The sequence below is a fragment of the Jatropha curcas genome, chromosome 2, assembly GCF_041381405.1.
Source record: "Jatropha curcas cultivar XTBG-Jc1 chromosome 2, XTBG_Jcur_1.0, whole genome shotgun sequence".
In the NCBI taxonomy this organism is placed as follows: domain Eukaryota; kingdom Viridiplantae; phylum Streptophyta; class Magnoliopsida; order Malpighiales; family Euphorbiaceae; genus Jatropha; species Jatropha curcas.
This window is the reverse complement of record NC_143152.1, coordinates 22,392,821-22,413,442: the sequence shown is the minus strand read 5'-3', so window position 1 is coordinate 22,413,442 and position 20,622 is coordinate 22,392,821. Positions and strand designations below refer to the sequence as shown.

At 39.1% G+C, this 20,622-nt stretch overlaps 1 pseudogene; it reads left to right on the top strand.

Annotated features, from left to right (window-relative positions):
* Window positions 1-18,211: 18,211 nt before the first annotated feature.
* Window positions 18,212-20,222, top strand: LOC149498408 (two-pore potassium channel 1-like; annotated as a pseudogene).
* The last annotated feature ends 400 nt before the right edge of the window (window positions 20,223-20,622 follow it).

Below are 20,622 nucleotides of genomic sequence, written 5' to 3'. Positions count from 1 at the left end.
GATTAACTAAATTGCAGTGATCAAGCATTGTTTGATAAAGTTCGGTATCTTATCAGGTCAGAGGGTTAATTTTTCTAAATCTAAGATATTCTCCTCATCGGATGTTGGTTTGTCGTTGTGGAATGAGATTTTTCAGAGGGCTGGGATGCAATGGACGGATGATTTAGGTGTCTATTTCGATGTGCCTATTGTTCATATGTGATTGTCTAAGCATCATTTCGATGGGCTCACAGCTCCCGTTAACAAGCATCTAGCTGGTTGGAAACTTGTATGTTATCTTTTGCAAGGCGTGTTACTTTAGACAAATCTGTTCTTTCAACCATCGCAAATCATATTATGCAAGTTCTAAGAACCCTGAGTTTTGAAAAGACTTTCGAACTATTAATTTGTGCAATGTTGTTTTTAAACTGGTTATAAAGCCATTGCTAATAGGTTTAAGTATATCCTTCCTTATCTTATTAGTGATACTCAGTCAGAATTTTTTTCTTGGTAGGCGCATTATTGATAATGCTCTTATAGCGTTTGAGATTTTTCATTTTATAAAAAGTAAACGAATAGAAACCTGCAATCAAAAATCAAGATTAGTAGATTATAATTGGTTGGGTAAAATAAATCAGCAAATCTAGGAGTGCAATTAGCTATAGCCACAATAGAGCATTCTGCGAGTAAGGTAAGTCTCCGTTTCGCAATCCGTAGATCTGTTTTCAATTTTAATTATATATTTAGAATCATTATAATAAGGAGATTTCAAATCTGCGATTGTTGTTTAATTTTCACTTCGCTTTTGATTTTGTGCCCGTAGAGAAGGGTGAACCTTCTAAAGTTGATAAGGGCAAATGGAAGCTTAATTGCGAAATTGAGCTTATTGTTGTACAATTGGAGGTTAGTACTCTTCAATTATAAGTTTAATTTACTTTTTGATTGATATTTGTTTCATTATGATCATGATTGTAATTGGAATTTTCTTAGTTTTGGTATGATCCTGCGAAATTGATTTGATAATATTGCAATTGGGTATTAATGGATGCTATGGTGTGAAAGAATTAAAGAAAAAATGATTCCTGGCCTAATTTTCTAAGAGAGGCAGAATGGTCTAGGCCTTGGCCTAGGTGTGAATTTTTATTTATTTTTGACTAATGTTCTTACTTATGAAGCTACAATGATTTGTTGATGTGGTCTCTTTAGTTGGATTATTTAGTTTGGTAAAATATGCTAATTTATTTGATTGACATAATGTTTATGGATTGCCCAATTATTTCCAGATTTAGTTTTAACTATTATTTGGGCCATTTAGATCTAAGGGTTATATATTAGAAAATATAATTGGTACTTTTAAATTATTATTTAAAATATGTTAGGCCTAAGGGCCATATAGAAAATGTAATTGGCATTTGATTTTAATTATTATTTGAGATGTGTTAGGTCTAAGGGCCATATCAGAAGATATAGTTGATTGAATTTGGGCATATTAGAAAAAATAGTTGGTTGACATACAGGCGTAATTTGGATAATAACTAGGAAGGGTAATACATACATAGAATTGGGCATGAATATTTAATTGATTTAATTAAATATTTTACAGGATAGGTTGTTAAATAAATAGTTAGCATTAATACTATAAATTAATATAATAAACTATATATTAATAAAATGTAATCATGAATTTTATGTATGAAGTTAAGTTGACTTATATTTGACTTAAGTTAAATAAATTATGCTAATAGTTTTAAATGAATGTAATGAATTAATAATATTATTTATTTATTAAAATAAGCTAATGAACCTTAGTATGCATGAATTGGGCATAAGTAAGGTTGGTTCCCTAGAGAGGCCGAACCTATGCTAGTCCCATAGTTTTTTTTTTTTTTTTTGGTTGCTCTTTATATGTTATGAACTATTATAATTTATTATATGATGCCTAATTAAATAAATATGTATGTATTAAATGAAATTGAAATAATTTGGGTTTGCAATTGAGTCATGATGTCTAATTGGAGTTTTTGTCTAAATATGTTTGAGTATGCAATTAAATGAACTAATGTGCAATTAAATGTTAACATAAGATAATTATATGATCAAACTTAAAGGAAGAAGTATGCACCCTATATTTTTGGGACAGGCAGAACCATGACCAGAAGGTGTGCACTTTTGTTTGACTCTTATTTTATGATATGCATAAGTTAAATTATAAAGTTGATACTATACTTGCTTGTGTGAACCCCTTCCCCAAATGTCATAGGCATGTGATGCATATGATGAATGAGAAGAAATACACGTGATGTGTGTGAGTCGCCACCTTGTTTAATTATTTTAGGGTAAACTAGGAAAAAACCCTAAGTGACTCCATTTTTAATTAACCTAGTTACTAGATTAATTATCCCAATGATTAAGGCACAATCTACGAACCCGAGATGGATCCCGAGACTATGTCATGTCGATAAACTAACCAATGAATGAATGCTTTGCAAGGTAAATGATGGATTAATGAAATGTTTGAGTGATTTTGACTTGCCACCCGGGGTGAAATCCCGAACGTGCCTACGTACTTCCGTTTGAATGGAAGATCAAAGTCAACGTAGTTCGATAGGCCTTCTTTGAAGGGCTTTGAATGGGTATGCTTAATGCATGAGTGTGTATGCTTTGTGCATGAGTGTGTATGCTTTGTGCATAAGTGTGTGTGCTTTGTGCGTGTGTATGCTTTGTGCATAAGTGTGTATGCTTTGTGCATGATTTTGTGTATGCTTTGTGCATTTTTGTGTGTATGCTTTATGCAAGATTGTGTGTATGCTTTGTGCATTTTTGTGTGTATGCTTTATGCATGATTGTGTGTATGCTTCGTGCATGAGTGTGTGTATGCTTTGTGCATTTTGTTTAGGCATTTCGCCAAAGATTGATTGATTTTTAGGCATGTTGCCAAAAATGTTGATTTTAATGGCTTTTAGCCAAAATGATTTGATTTAGGCAATTGTTGCCAAAATGTGCGAATTAGGCGATTGTCGCCAAAATGGTTGATTTTACGGTTTTAAGCCGAAAATGTTGATTTTAAGGCATTTTGCCAAAAGATTGATTTTAAGCGATTTGTTGCTAAAATGATTGATTTTAGGCCTTTGGCCAAAAGGTGTTGTTTTAGGCAATTAGTTTGCCAAAATGTGCGATTTAGGCTTTAATGCCACGATTATCGATTAATCGGGCGTTCGAGCTTAATCACAATTTATTGTCGAAACGTGATTGATTAAGGCTTTTAGCCACAATTATTGATTAATTGGACTTAAGCCGGATTTGTTCGAAATAAGGCAATTGAACCGTAGTTATTAATTAACTAGGCTCTTTTAGCCAATATTGTCGGATTTAAACTTTAATACCACGATTATTGATTAACCGGGCATTTAAGCTTAATCAAATTAATTAAGGCAGTTTATTTACCAAAAATAATGACGTGGATGCATTTATGCAATTGTAGAATTATTAAGAGTAGAAGAGAAATATGCATGAAGTGCTAAAATTAAATAGGCAGAGTTTTGTTTACATACCTGATTTAATCGACGACCGCTTCTTAACTCCGGATTAGGCTCCTCGCTTAGGAAATATTAATTAATTTTAATTTGTTTAATTTTAATGGTCAAATATCACAATAAAAATGCAATAAAAATTAAATTAAATGCAAAAAGCGGTAAAGAAAACGCAAGGAGCGTGAGAGGGAGAAGGATTCGTCCGTCAATACAGACAGGTGTCCCAGAAAATGGCTGAAAATGGTCTATTTATAGGTCATTTTCGGGTCCAGGGCGGCAGGTGCCGCCTGGCTCGGCGGCAGCTGCCGCCCAAGAGGCTGGGCGGCAGGTGCCGCCCAGTCGGTGGGGCGGCAGGTGCCGCCCATGCTGGGCGGCAGGAGCCGCCGTGTCCGGCGGCCGGCGCCGCCGTAGCTGGTGGTGGCCACCATGTCTCGCTCCGGGAGCTTTTTTGGGAGTTTCCGACCTCCAAAAATCATTCCGGGACCGGTTCTGCGATCCTCGTGAAATTCCGGACGTTTCAAGTACCATATTGACATATTTCCAGTAAATGTCCAAAATGGCCTCCGGTCCGGCCGGACTGTTTGCACAGTTGCTGCAGCAAAGTCAAAGTTACAGTAGAAAAGTCAAATTTACTGTAGCAAAGTCAAACTAACTGGCATGGCACTGTAGCAGCGTGTTTTCCTCCATCTAAAGAGTTTCACATGCCACCAACAACATGAGAAGCCTCAAAATTTGAGTATTCACAGTTGCCCCCCACTAGCTATCATAAAAATGATTTATGAGAGCCAGTGGTTGTCTGATGGAGCAAATTTTGAAGGTGAAAACTCGGACCTTGGGCCAAATTGGGATTGTGGGGCCTTGGTCTGAGTTGTGAATTTTCGGACCCTAGGCCGAGTTTTGAATTTCGGGCCTTAGGCCGAATTGTGAGTTTTCAGGCCTCTGCGGCCGAATGTGATTTTTCGGGCCTCTGCGGCCTGAATGTGATTTTTTGGGCCTCTGTGGCCTGAATGTGATTTTTCGGGCCTCTGGGGCCTGAATTGTGATTTTTCGGGCCTCTGGGGCCTGAATTGTGATTTTTCGGGCCACTTTGGCCCGAATGTGATTCTTCGGGCCTCTATGGCCCGAATGTGATTCTTCGGGCCTCTATGGCCTGAATGTGAAATTTCGGGCCTCTGGGGCCTGAATTGTGATTTTTCGGGCCTCTGGGGCCTAATTGTGATTTTTCGGGCCTCTGTGGCCTGAATGTGAAATTTCGGGCCTCTGGGGCCGGAATTGTGATTCTTCGGGCCACTGGGGCCTGATTGTGATTCTTCGGGCCTCTGTGGCTTGAATGTGAAATTTCGGGCCTTTGGGGCCTGAATTGTGATTTTTTCGGGCCACTGGGCCTAATTGTGATTCTTCGGGCATCTGTGGCCTGAATGTGAAATTTCGGGCCTCTGGGGCCTGAATTGTGATTTTTCGGGCCTTTGGGGCCTGATTGTGATTTTTCGGGCCTCTGGGGCCTGAATGTGAAATTTCGGGCCTCTGGGGCCTGAATTGTGAAATTTCGGGCCTCTGGGGCCTGAATTGTGATTTTTCGGGCCTCTGGGGCCTGATTGTGATTCTTCGGGCCACTTGGCCTGAATGTGATTCTTCGGGCCTCTGTGGCCTGAATGTGAATTTTCGGGCCTTTGGGGCCTGAATGTGATTGTTCGGGCCTCTGGGGCCTGATTGTGAGTCTTCGGGCCACTGGGGCCTGAATTGTGATTCTTCGGGCCTCTGTGGCCTGAATGTGAAATTTCGGGCCTCTGGGGCCTGAATTGTGATTTTTCGGGCCTCTGCGGCCGAATGTGATTTTTCGGGCCTCTGGGGCCTGAATGTGATTTTTCGGGCCTCTGGGGCCTGATTGTGAATTTTGTGGGGGCCGTTGCTGTCATTATTCGGCGGCTGCTGCCGCCGTTATTCGGTGGCAATTCGGCGGCTGCTGCCGCCATCATTTCGGCGGCTGCTGCCGCCCTTATTCGGTGCATTTTCTCCTATAAAAGCTTGTTCTTTGTTTTGGTTCTTCACTCATTCCTTATCTTCTCTCTTCTTCTTTTCTCTCTGTGTTTATCTTTTCCAAAGAATGAATCCTTCTTTCAATCATAGCATGCACAGCTGGGCTAGGAGTCTCTCCAAAGTTGAAAAGATTAACTTGAAGAGGTATGGCCTCTCTCCTATCATTACCCTTAGGGGGGTAGTGATCGACTGGAACTTTTTATGGGCCTGTATCAGATTCTGGGACCCTGAGGCCCATGTTTTTCGGTTCGGGGCCATGATGGAGGAGATGTGTCCTCTTTTCGAGGAGTTTTGTGCTATCATAGGGTGTGACCCTAATGCCCCTTTAGTCAGGCATGAGGTTAAAGTTGGGTATGTTCGGTCATTTGAAATTTTATTTCAATTCAGCCGGCCACAAGCTAAGGCCATGATTGTTGACGACCAGAAGGCAATTCTGCTGCCCCTGATTGATGAATTTTCAGAGGTTCTTTCAGATGACCCAGACCGGATGAGGCTGAGGATGCGGGCTTTTGTATTTTGCTTATTATCTGGTTTCTTGTTTAACAAGGACCCAGGCTTCGGGGATCTGCGATTTTGCCCTATGATTCGACAGATGGAGGACATGAGCTGCATTGGCGGCATTGTGCTGGCAGAAACCATCAGGAGCCTTGACAGAGCTGCTCTAGGCTTCGAGGACTGGACAGTTTCCCCGATTATACTCCAGGTATTTTCCTCTCATTTTTTCATTTTTTTTTTTTTTTTTTTTAGTTCATGCCTTTGTAATAGAAAGGATCCATTACCCAGGTTTGGTTGAAGGACCACCTTCAAGTGGTTGCTGCTCCTACCCGTTTGCCTTACAACCCTTCTCAGTATCGTATGCGGAGGATCTTGATCACACATCCGTCTGCTGACGCATGGACTTCATGGCTAATGGAATTGGGTCCAAATGAGGTGCAGTGGTTTGTACCTTGGTATGACATCATCCGCTTTATTCAGGTTAGCTTTCGTTATACTCAGGTTTACCTTTTAGGCCTTACACATTGTACCTGGTACTGCGCTTCGCGCGTTTTGAGGCAGATGGGGATAGATCAAACTGTTCCGATTATGGGTGATTCTTTAGCTGATTCAGCCATCACTCCGGGAGTTACCCGAGCCGTCCTTAGAGCTTGGGTTAGAGACCATCAGATGGTTAGGCCTTTACCTAATCCTGCTGGTGTTCAGACTTCTTCGGAGTATCGGGCCTGGTTCATGACCGTTGTTTGGCCAGTTGAAAAGCTAAGGAGGAACGCATTGCTGAGTGCACTCGAGGGTTGGACTCAGGCTGACGCTGGTGATGGGATTAGGACTGATGAGGAGATCATGTTGGCTCCTCGGACAGATGAGGCTGGAGGGAGTTCAGCAACTGGGGATGACTCGGAGGACGTTGCCCCACGGAGGCGACGGGGTACCTAGACTCTGATAGGCTTTTGGACTTTTGATGTTTTGGCTTTGTTTTAACTCTTTTGACTTTTTGTTGGGGACTTTGGCTTTGGATTTTGGGTGTTATTTGGAATTTTGGATGTATGTTCCTTTGGATTTGGACTTTATTATTTATTTTTCTTGGTCTCTTTAGTTTTCTGCTTGACTTTGGACTGTTTGACTTTATTGCTTTCAATTGGGCATGTCATTAAGCTTTCCAAGCATTTTCCAACTTCATTTATTCAAGCTCTGATTTTTGCCTAAGCCGCCCTCTCGGGTTTTCAACTTAGCCAGCTACCCATTTTTGCCTAAGCCGCCCTTTTCGGGTTTTCAACTTAGCGGGCCCCGATTTTTGCCTAAGCCGCCCTTTTCGGGTTTTCGACTTAGCGGGTTTTTCTCTTCTTCTTTTTTTTTTTATCCTTTTTTTTTATTATTGTTATTATTATTTTTTTTATTGTTGGCAAAGAGGAAAGAATTATGGAATGATTTTCATTAATGTTTAGACCGTACCCAATGAGGGTTGCCTACATATCTCCGATACATAATTTCTTTTTTCCAAAGAGAATCAGGTCTAGTGTAGTTCATTTTACATTATGCAATGCTTATTACACAAAATATCTTTTTAACTGATCTAAATTACATGGATTCGTGAATTCCAAACCATCTAAATCAGTCAAGATGACGGCTCCACCGGACAATACTTTCTTCAACACATAGGGTCCAGCCCAATGAGGACGAAACTTCCCACGTGGGTCTATGATTGGCTGTCTAATCTCCTTCAGGACCAAACAACCTTCTTCCAGCTTCCGGTCTTTGACCCACTTATCAAAATGCCGTGCCATTCTTCTTTGGTAGACTTGAGTTTGGTGGATTGCTTGCAATTGCTTTTCATCCATACCCAAAAGTTGCAAGTGATAATTCTTAGCCCAATCTGCTTCGTTGATCTGGCTTTCCTGAATAATCCTTGCCGACTGAACTTCCAGCTCAATAGGCAATATTGCTTCCATACCATGTACCAAAGAATACGGAGTTGCTCCGGTGGGCGTTCTGATTGAAGTCCTATATCCCCATAGGGCATTCGGTAACTGTTCGTGCCAAGCTTTGTGCTTTTTAACAGTCTCCTGCAAAATGACTTTTATAGCCTTATTCGCAGCTTCTACAGCCCCGTTTGCTTGATAGGGTGAGGACTTATGATGTTGAATTTTCTTTTGCTTCAGCAGGTCAGAAAATTCACTTTGAAAGTGAGACCCATTATCCGTGATGATCTCGAACGGTGTTCCATACCGACAAAGGATGTTAGTACGGACAAACTGTGCTGCCTTCTTGGCATTTAAAACTGAATAAGAGGCTGCCTCGATCCACTTAGTGAAATAATCTACAGCAACCAGGATGAATTGATGGCCGTTAGAGGTCTTCGGGTGGATTTTTCCGATCACGTCTATGCCCCAAGTTGCGAAAGGCCATGGTGAAGCAATAGGATTCAAATTGACCGGAGGTTGTCTTTGCAGCTTAGCAAAAATTTGACATTTGTGACACTTCTGCGCGTGCCTCACGCAATCTGCATTCATGGTTGACCAGTAATAACCCAGGTTCATGATTTTCCGAGCCAAGGCTATCCCGTGCATGTGTGGACCAGACTCCCCATTATGTAGGGAATCCATGATGGTTTGAGCTTCTCTCTCATCAACGCATCTTAGGTGCAGGCCGTTCCAACTTCTCTTATACAGAACTCCCTCAGTGAGGAAATATCCGGATGCTAACTGTCTCAATGTCCGTTGATCAGTTTTGGTAGATCCCTTCGGGTAGGCTTCATTCTGAAGATAATTCTGTATATCCCAATACCAGGGCTTGTCATCGACCAAATTCATGATATGTGCTGGCTGTTTCTGTAGCCGCACTGTCAGAGGTCGAACGACTCGGTCTCCTTCTACATTGACCATGGAGGCTAAAGTAGCCAGAGCATCTGCGAACTGATTTTTGGCCCGCGGCAAGTAGTGGAAGGATAAATCCTCAAATTGCTGAGCCAATTCGTCCAAACGTCGTAGGTAAGGAACGAAACGCTCTTCTTTAATTTTCCATTTCCTTAAAGCCTGGGAGACTATTAAGTTGGAATCTCCGAAAACCTTGAGGATCTTTATCTCCTTTTCCAAGGCTGCTTCTAACCCTCTTATGCAAGCTTCATACTCGGCTTCATTGTTAGTGCAGTTGAAATCTAATTTGACGGTGATAGGAATGTATTCTCCACAAGGAGTTTTGAATACAACTCCAACCCCATTTCCATGGTAGTTCGAAGCTCCATCAAAGTACATTTCCCAGACTTCACTTTCCAAGTTCACCAAGTCTTCATCAGGAAATTCTACCTCCGGCATTTGTTCTTCGACCGGTAATTCTGCTAGTTGATCAGCCAAGGCTCCGCCTCTCACCGCCTTTCGTTGTACAAATTTTAAATCATAAGCTGCGAGCACCGACACCCACTTAGCCATTTTACAGTCAAGAACCGGCCTCTCCATAAGGAATTTCAAGGGGTTCGATTCAGAAAAGACGTAGGTGGTGTAAGACGAGAGGTAGTGCTGCAGTTTTGTACAGGCCCTTACCAGAGCAAAACACAACTTCTCTATCTTATTGTATTTTAGCTCAGATTCTAGCATCCTCTTGCTAAGGTAATACACGGCATTTTCTACCCTTGTATCTTCTGCTTGTTGAGCTAGCATTGCACCCATCGCTTCTTCTGTCACTGATAGGTACAACAGCAAAGGCTTTCCTAGCCTTGGTGGCTGTAAGACTGGTGGGGATAACATATATTGCTTGACTTGGTCGAAAGCTTTCTGACAATCCTCATTCCATTTTACGGCTACTCCTTTCCTGAGCAATTTGAAGATCGGACCACAAGTATTAGCCAATTGATTGATGAACCGGCTGATGTACTGTAGCCTTCCTAGGAAACCCCGAACTTCCTTTTCCGTCCTCGGTGCTGGTATTTCCATAACGGCTTTGGCTTTTGAAGGATCAATTTCTATGCCCTTCCGACTGATCATATGCCCCAGAAATACTCCGGATGTAGCTCCAAACAGACATTTTGCCGGGTTGAGTTTTAAATTGTACTTTCGAAGTCTAAGGAAGAACTTCTCAAGCGCTGTTGTATGTTCTTCAGCTGTTTTTTGATTTAACAACCATATCGTCCACGTACACTTCTACTTCTTCGTGAATCATGTCATGGAAGATGGTCGTCGCCATTCTTTGATAGGTTGCCCTGGCATTTTTGAGCCCAAAAGGCATGACCCTGTAGCGGTAGGTTCCCCACTCCGTGATGAATGCCGTTTTCTCTTTGTCTGGCACATGCATCATTATTTGGTTGTACCCGACAGCAAGATCGGTCAAGGAGACCATCTCGTGTCCCGCCATTCGGTCTACCAACAAGTCGATATGCGGCAGGGGGAAGTCGTCCTTCAGACATGCTCTATTCAAATCCCGATAGTCCACACACATTCTGACTTTGCCATCTTTCTTCGGCACTGGCACAATATTTGCTAACCATGTCGGGTAGGCAATGGGTTCTATGAATCTGTTCTCCAGTTGCTTGGCTACCTCCTCCTTGATTTTCAAGGACCATTCGGTCTTCAGCCTTCTTAGCTTCTGCTTCACTGGCTTAGCCTCGAGATATACTGGAATCTTGTGCACCACTATTGCTGGGGTCGATTCCCGTGATGTCACTTGCCTTCCACATGAAACAATTGGCAAACTTCCTCAATCATTCACTGACCTGTCCCTTGTTCACACAGTTAAATGCAATGTATGTATGTTCATTTCTTCTTTGCCAATTATTATTTTTTCTTTTTCATTTTTTATTTCATTTATATGATTATTTTTGCTTGCAATTGCTTGGAAAGATAGACACGCGGGGTAGTCAATAATTTGCAAGCCTTTACTGATCATGACAGAATTGTCTTCAAAGATTACATCAAATTTGAAATCTGGATTTTCAAAATCCGACACAGATGACTCAAGACTGGAACTGGACTCTGACTCGGTTTCAGACTCGGGGTCAGACTCAGACTCAATACAAGACTTGATTACAGATTTTGACTCTAGGTTTGACTCGGGAGGGGGTTTATCAGCAGCGCGCTCCTCCTCGGCGTACCAATTGGTGAGAGGGCCTTCGTTCGGCTTGATCAGGCTCAGTAGATCTTGGTCCCCATCATTTCCTGTGATAACTGCAATTTCGTCAAGGAGACTAGGTTGCATGAAGTCTTCCACTTCGAGTTCGGTTGTTACCTCTTCGGATAAGTCATTCAAGTCCAGGACACAGGTGTCATTCATTTCTAGGAATAGCTCGAAAGGATCGATCAATTCCTGGTCAGAAATAATAGCATTTACCCCGTGATTTGGTAAGGGATTAGTGCTAATGTTTGACTCGCTTCTTAGGATGATTGAACCATCGTCTACCAGGTCTTGGATGCGGTTCTTAAGCGTCCAGCACGCTTCAGTCTCGTGCCCATGACCTTGATGATATTCACAGTATTCATTGGTTCGGTAGTTTCTTGGTAAAGGGTAGGGTGGCGGCCTTGCTTCCAAGGGCTTGATGTAGTTGGCCTTGACAGCCTCTCGGAAAACCAAAAGGATTGGCATCCTGAGATCAGTATATGTCCTTCTTGACCGATTGCCATTTCTCATATTGCCCACACGTAAAGGATTCGTGGGGGTGATGCTTGCCATTTCATGGACTTTGCCAGCTTGGCTAGGCTTCTCGCATTTGAGGAACCCGAGTCTGCTTTCAGTTGCCCCATTTGAATTAAATCCTCTACCTTCGTAGCAGTGGCAATGAGCGACTGGAATGTAGGTAGGTACTGGGTTTGTAGTTGCTGTTGGTAGACTGGTTGTAGGTTCTTTATTATAATGTCCACCTGTTCTTGCTCAGAAGGCCGGTTAATCATTTGGGCGACCTTGGCCCTTTTTCCCGTAAGGAACGAGGGAAAGGGTTCATTGTTTTTCTGTTTGGTGGTTTCTAGCTTTTTCCTCATTCTCTGAGCTTTCAGCTCAGAAGCAGTTTTGGAGGGCATGTCATCCAGGTTCAGGGCGGGGTTTGTTGGTTCAGTCGCAGGTCCCTGATTGGAAGTAGTAGGTTCACTCCCTCTAGCTGAAGCCCCATTTCCATTACCATTACCATTACCCAATTCAGCTATCAAGGCAATCCTTTGGGCAGCCAATGCCTCATTCATTCTGGCCTCCATTCTGGCCTCCATTCTGGCCTCGAGTTGTTCAATGAGGTTTTGGATGTCAGACAATGATGCCATTGGTGTAGTTGAAGTTGATGAGGTCGGTGATAGCACTGTAGGTGTGGCTGGCACTAATGTGGTCACTTGAACAGGGGGTACCTATAAGTATAAGGGTAATTGTATTAAGGTACAGTGGGTAGTACTGTGTATCAGGGTAGCTGATATGAGGTAGACCGACTCTTTGTCCAACTGTGCATGACTGACAAACAGAAGGATATTTTTGTGTCCCTCCACTCTCTTCTCTCTTTTTTTTTTTTTTTTTTTTTTTTTTTTTTGCTTATGGTATGTCATGAATGCGCACAACAACACGTCATAATTTATTTTAATGAGGTGATTCGTACCATTGGGTGCATATAGTCCTAAAGGATAGGTTCTATAGGCTATGACACAAATAGAGAATCGGCTTATTAAGGGACCCTTGAACCTTGAGTATGGATATACCTAACCACATGTGAAACAAGGAGTTTCGCGTGGGTCCAACGGTACGCATACCCATGTGCCACCTCCAAAAGGATTAGAGATGGTTTGCGGTAACAGGGAGGACGCTTTGGCTATCCGTCGGCATAATCAAAGAGACCTGCCGATCAGCGCTACTTGCTATCCAGACTCAGAAGTTTGAACAGAAGGAGAAGAAATTCATTTGAAATTCATTTTTTATGCAATGGAGAAAAGGATTCCCAATCGTGCAAATAAATCAACAAGTTTTAATGTCTTAATCACATTTTTCAATTAAGTCGGATTTATCAAGTATTCTTAAGGAAGAACACTTGATTCGTATTAGGGTACCCTGCAAAACAAAGCATAATAAAATGATGCCTTAAAGAAAGGCCGGTTAGTTTTCACAACAATTGTAGTCCACTTTATGCAAATTAATTACATAATTCCCCAGCAGAGTAGCCAAACTGTGAACCCCTTCCCCAAATGTCATAGGCATGTGATGCATATGATGAATGAGAAGAAATACACGTGATGTGTGTGAGTCGCCACCTTGTTTAATTATTTTAGGGTAAACTAGGAAAAAACCCTAAGTGACTCCATTTTTAATTAACCTAGTTACTAGATTAATTATCCCAATGATTAAGGCACAATCTACGAACCCGAGATGGATCCCGAGACTATGTCATGCCGATAAACTAACCAATGAATGAATGCTTTGCAAGGTAAATGATGGATTAATGAAATGTTTGAGTGATTTTGGACTTGCCACCCGGGGTGAAATCCCGAACGTGCCTACGTACTTCCGTTTGAATGGAAGATCAAAGTCACGTAGTTCGATAGGCCTTCTTGAAGGGCTTTGAATGGGTATGCTTAATGCATGAGTGTGTATGCTTTGTGCATGAGTGTGTATGCTTTGTGCATAAGTGTGTATGCTTTGTGCATAAGTGTGTATGCTTTGTGCGTGTGTATGCTTTGTGCATAAGTGTGTATGCTTTGTGCATGATTTTGTGTATGCTTTGTGCATTTTTGTGTGTATGCTTATGCATGATTGTGTGTATGCTTTATGCATTTTTGTGTGTATGCTTTATGCATGATTGTGTGTATGCTTCGTGCATGAGTGTGTGTATGCTTTGTGCATTTTGTTTAGGCATTTTCGCCAAAGATTGATTGATTTTTAGGCATGTTGCCAAAATGTTGATTTTAATGGCTTTTAGCCAAAATGATTTGATTTAGGCAATTGTTGCCAAAATGTGCGAATTAGGCGATTGTCGCCAAAATGGTTGATTTTACGGTTTTAAGCCGAAAATGTTGATTTTAAGGCATTTTGCCAAAAGATTGATTTTAAGCGATTTGTTGCTAAAATGATTGATTTTAGGCCTTTGGCCAAAAGGTGTTGTTTTAGGCAATTAGTTTGCCAAAATGTGCGATTTAGGCTTTAATGCCACGATTATCGATTAATCGGGCGTTCGAGCTTAATCACAATTTATTGTCGAAACGTGATTGATTAAGGCTTTTAGCCACAATTATTGATTAATTGGACTTAAGCCGGATTTGTTCGAAATAAGGCAATTGAACCGTAGTTATTAATTAACTAGGCTCTTTTAGCCAATATTGTCGGATTTAAACTTTAATACCACGATTATTGATTAACCGGGCATTTAAGCTTAATCAAATTAATTAAGGCAGTTTATTTACCAAAATAATGACGTGGATGCATTTATGCAATTGTAGAATTATTAAGAGTAGAAGAGAAATATGCATGAAGTGCTAAAATTAAATAGGCAGAGTTTTGTTTACATACCTGATTTAATCGACGACCGCTTCTTAACTCCGGATTAGGCTCCTCGCTTAGGAAATATTAATTAATTTTAATTGTTTAATTTAATGGTCAAATATCACAATAAAAATGCAATAAAAATTAAATTAAATGCAAAAAGCGGTAAAGAAAACGCAAGGAGCGTGAGAGGGAGAAGGATTCGTCCGTCAATACAGACAGGTGTGCCAGAAAATGGCTAAAAATGGTCTATTTATAGGCCATTTTCGGGTCCAGGGCGGCAGGTGCCGCCTGGCTCGGCGGCAGCTGCCGCCCAAGAGGCTGGGCGGCAGGTGCCGCCCATGCTGGGCGGCAGGTGCCGCCTGGGAGGGCGGCAGGTGCCGCCCAGTCGGTGGGGCGGCAGGTGCCGCCCATGCTGGGCGGCAGGAGCCGCCGTGTCCGGCGGCCGGCGCCGCCGTAGCTGGTGGTGGCCACCATGTCTCGCTCCGGGAGCTTTTTTGGGAGTTTCCGACCTCCAAAAATCATTCCGGGACCGGTTCTGCGATCCTCGTGAAATTCCGGACGTTTCAAGTACCATATTGACATATTTCCAGTAAATGTCCAAAATGGCCTCCGGTCCGGCCGGACTGTTTGCACAGTTGCTGCAGCAAAGTCAAAGTTACTGTAGAAAAGTCAAATTTACTGTAGCAAAGTCAAACTAATTGGCATGGCACTGTAGCAGCGTGTTTTCCTCCATCTAAAGAGTTTCACATGCCACCAACACATGAGAAGCCTCAAAATTTGAGTATTCACAGCTTGTGTAGTATATGATGTGATTAAATGATGCTCCAGGACTTTGATAATGTGATATTGACTTGGTTGACTTATGAATCACTAGAAATGTGAATATGTTGACCTATGTTTGACTATGATTCAATAATAAACGTATGGTAATATACTATGGAAAGCTTATGCTATGCACTAGGTACATTTCTTATTTGACTACTTAAGTGATATTGGAGTATGTTAAGTCAGGATTGATGTGGTTTGACTTCAGATGCTTGAGTTGACTATTCTATGGATATGAGATTATTATGTATATACATGTATGAATATATATCATTGAGATTTGTATGAAGAAATAAGTTTCTGTAAATCATGAGCATGTTGCAATCATGTATGCTTACTTGTTATGACTATTGAGTGATACTTGTATTATAAGGTTGCTATGTGGATAATGGAATTAAACTGAATTCACATAATAAGAACAAATGGGCTCTTACTGTGATCTTGGTTGAGTTGTTGCTAGAATATGATTATCTGTTTCTGAAAATAAAAGCATGTTATGGATTTGATTTGGATTGCTCTATGATCATAAGCCAGACACATGGCTGTCTTCAGTACGAGTGGACGCACTCTACTGACTCTGTATCTAAAAAACTTTCTAAGTCTACTGTTAAAAGGCTAACTAGCCAGTATTAGTTTGACGGTTATCAAACACCGTTCTATTACCTATCTGCTTCTGTTTCTTCTGAGTCACTGTTAAGGCCCAATAATGATTAAGAGAATGACATACAATTATAAATTACTGATTACTTGCATATCAAGTAATCATGTAACATCAATCCATAAGTAGCTTGTATTAGAAGTAATCATACGTCATCAGCCTATAGGTAACTTGTACCACAAGTAATCATAAGTTATTATATTATGATTGATGTTGTTACTCAGGACACAATTAAATATGAATGTGACTTGATTATGAGTATTTGCATGGAAATATGGTGTGAGAATGAGAACTATTATAGTAAATGATATTTTAATATTGTATACGGTTTCAGCGGACCATACATGTATGCTATGTGATTACATATATATTGTTGAGTACCACTGAGTTTTATACTTAGCAAGATGTTTTAACTCGCGTAGGTTGAAGGTTTGTTTGATGTGGATCTCAAGTACCTGTGTCCAGAGAGAGGATCTTCTACTTCCAGACTAGAGTATGAGTCTATACTGGACACTCATGGCATGTGTTAGTTTTGAAATAATGAGAGTGTTGATTACTATGTGAGATTTGTAATTTAGTTCTTTTAGTACCTTTGTTTTATCCCTTTTGAACCTTTTGAGGATTTGATTATTCCCAATTGGACATGGAAGCTCATTTTGGGATTTGAATTTTTGTATCTTGATTTTATTGATTTATGGATTTATAAATGTTGGATTTGAGGTTTATGCCTTTGGAATTTGACTTATTTGATTGGAATATTGATTATTTAAGTAAAAGAGAATATTTGGAAATTTATTATTTCTTTAGAACGTTAATAAACGTTTTATTAACGGATTCGAATTGTTTCTTAAAGTTGCATTTTCAAAGGAACTCTTACAATTTTTCTGCAGGATTTATCTAAACTATTTAATTGTGTTTGATGGGTTTCACTACTACTTAAAGATTTTAATTTTCCCTAATTTTATAATTGAACTGTTTTAAGCGGCTTATGTTTTCTTAAGACTTCCTGCTGTATGTTTTAAAGGATTATAAACTAAGCTACCTTTTTTTTGTATTATATTTTTATTTGAAATTAGTTCTGTATTAATAAGCAAGTCTATACGTGCCTTTCGCACAGAATATGACATTTCGTGTCTGGCCCTACGGGGTTGGAGAAGGGGTGTTACAGGTGGTTGTAGTATTTTAATTACACTACATTACATATTTACAAATATACATAAAAATGGAATTATGATTACATTCCATAAATTTTATTAATTATATTACCAAACATAGTAATAGAATCTTAATTACATTTCATTCCATTACATTTTTTATTGCATTACATCTTTGATTACATTACATTGTATTACATCCAACCAGACATAGCCTAAGGACTTAATAGCTTAAGGTTACAAAGTTAAGTGACTTCCGGATGTATTTTGACTAATAATAATAATATATTTATTTTTAGAACAAATAAAAATGAATATATAATATTTATTTTGAACGATCAATAACATGATAAAAATAAGTAACTACATGTATATTGGTTGATGTTTATAATTCAAAAAACAATCATACATTTATAAATTATATTTATATCATTACTTTCTTATTATAAAATTATAAATTCGTAAAAAATGAGACCAATTGGTGTAGTCCAAATTTTGAAAATACTATATCTAACGCGGTTAAGATTTATGGTTAAATAAGTTCTTATTGTCACTAAAAATAATAGTAAAAGAGCTTCATATGGATAAATAAAACTTTAAGGACTCAATAGCTTAAAGTTGCAAAGTTGAGTGACTTGTGGATGTATTTTGCCTAATAATAATAATAATAATAATAATAATAATAATAGGAACATAAATAATGAAACTACAAAATTGCAACTCTTTCGATTTATGACTAAAATCTAGCCAACTGGAAACAGCACCGGTAATTTTGCTATTTGCTTCTTTCCTGATTGTACATTGACTCTGACAAATATTCCTCTCTTTCAGGATCTCCTGTGGTAACATCAAACAATTTCTCTCAGCGTTAGAAAGCTAAATATTAATTTCTTTTTGATGCCCAGACAATACAATTTTTCCCTTTATATTATTTCCAGTATTAGGTGAAATTCTAAACTAATTGCTTAGCTTTTGATACAGGTTGAATGCAACAAGTTTTTTATTGTTAGAAACAAGTCTTATTATTGTACTAGAATGAAATATAGTCAGTTTGATAATCTACAGTCTTGTGATGAAAGGGCCAAATGAGGGAGAAACCGGTTTTAGATTTCCATTATGGGGTATAAGGTTCGAATGCTGCAAGTATCAACCCATAGGCTTATAGGAAAAGAGTTGTGAGGAATACACAATTTTGGATGTGTATTAAATTCCCAGCTAGAAAAATTAATTGGTGATTACACAATTTCAATCTTCAGGCCATTGATAAAGGATTGACAATTTTTTTTTATATTTCAATGGCCAATGATGATACTAGTAAGCCTTTTCTTTCAGATGTAGAAGATGCTTGTTTAAATGCCAAAGAGAAGAAAACCCTTCAAAGAAGGTCTTCAGAAATCAAAAATCCAGAACAAAATAGCAACCAATCGCTTCAATGGTTGGAGTCATTTTTGGTGAAACAAAATTTAGTTTCAAGCAAGTATTTATTTTGTTTGTACTCTATCTAGGGTTTGGCACAATAACTTTCTTCCTTATAATGCATCAAATTGATGGCAAAAAAAACACATGGGCTTATTGATGCCATTTATTTCTGTGTTGTTACAATGACTACTGTCGGATATGGAGATCTCGTCCCTAATAGCATACCAGCAAAATTACTGGCAAGTGTTTATGTATTATTGGAATGTCCCTTGTTGGGATTCTTCTAAGTAAGGCAGCAGATTACATTGTAGAAAAGCAAGAGGCTCTTTTTTTTAAAGCTATCCAGATGCATAAAGAAATGGGTTCGACAGAAATCCATAAGGAGATTGAAACTCATAAAGTACAGTACAAGTTTGTTTATGCATCTGCACTCTTGTTTGTGCTTATAATTTTAGGAATTGCATTTTATGTTTCTTTGAAAATTTCGAATTAGTGGATGCTTGTTATTGTGTTTGTTCTACAATCACAACTCTTGGGTATGGAGATGAGAGCTTCTCAACTAAATCAGGTCGCTTATTTGCTGCTTTCTGGATATTAAGCAGTACAATTTGCCTTGCTCAATTTTTTGTCTACCTTACTGAATTATACACAGAAATAAGGCAAACAATGCTCATCAAAAGGGTATTAACCCGAAATATGACATCCTCAGATCTCAAGTCTGCTGATCTCGATCAAGACAAAGTTGTCACGTAAGGATCCTTACTAAAATACATACATTTGATTTCAATATGTATGTATTTTTGTAATTTGTGTTGTTCATCAGTGTTGCAGAATTCATTGTGTACACGTTGAAGGAAATGGGAAAGATCGAAGAGGAAGATATTTCATTAGTGATGGAAAGATTTAGAAAGCTTGATATTGATCATTCAGGAACATTAACAGAAGCTGATTTAGTGCAACCTCAGGCATCTCAATTACAGAAAGATTGAAAAAAACCTTTTTGGTAAAGTTAGTAACTTTTTGATATTTTCATATTTAAATTTCTTTAAAGGAAAAGAAGAATTCCATTAATTAATTAAATCAAATCAAAATCATTGACAAACATTACTATTCATGGTGATCCTTAATTATTTTGTGCATCTCCAGAATATTATGATATTTTCATAGTTTGCAAATGTTCTTCAAACTCTCATAGCTGACTTTTTTTTCATATGAATATGATACCAAGAATACAAGCTGCTCTTTCTAATGGAGGCTATGAAGTTTTAGAACAGAAAAGAGAACTGAAAATTAGGTATTTGTGATTTAAGGGAAGAACCCTAATAATTATTTAATTCAAATGTGTAATACTAGGGCACATGAAAATAAAAATTATTTGACCTTGATTTGTGTAGAGTTAATGCTTCTAAAGTGTGCATTTGGTAGAAAGAAGAAGGAAAGGCACTTCCGTGCCATTATTGTTGGAGAGCAAATAAAGTGCAAAACTTGATGGCTGCTAATTTATGCCAAGAACGAATCTCCCTCTACAGAATTCACAGAAAGGAAAACAATTACATAAAGTGAAAATTTCAGGTATTGCTGCTGATCTGTTATGCTGATGGATGTGAAGAGCTTCATACAAGTTTGGTTAGTGTGCATTGCAAACCGAGTTTAGAGCTTCTTCTTCTTCTACTTTTTTCTCATTCAGTTTCACTTCAATTTATTCAGTTCATCTTCTTGATTCTCTTTTATATTTCTTGCGTTTTCTTAACAACCAAACAGGTTTAGAGCTTATTTTTCATGTCTTTATCCCTGAATATTAGTGAATCTGTTGCAACTAAACCATCTGCGTTAACCTTTTCAATTATTAAATGAAGATTATACTAAGGAGTGCATATTCTGCCCTGCTGCTTGGCTTGATTATTGTATAAAAGCTAAGCACAGAAAAAAGGTCATGAGTATTTTTCTTTTTACCTAAAAGATTAGAGAAATCAAAGACCTGATATTAACTAAACCAAACTATGTGGCTTTTTTTTTTTTTTTTTTTTTCTCTTAAAGATTTTATTCTTCTTTTATGTCTTACTTTCCTTACCAACCAAACAAAAGGGAACAATTC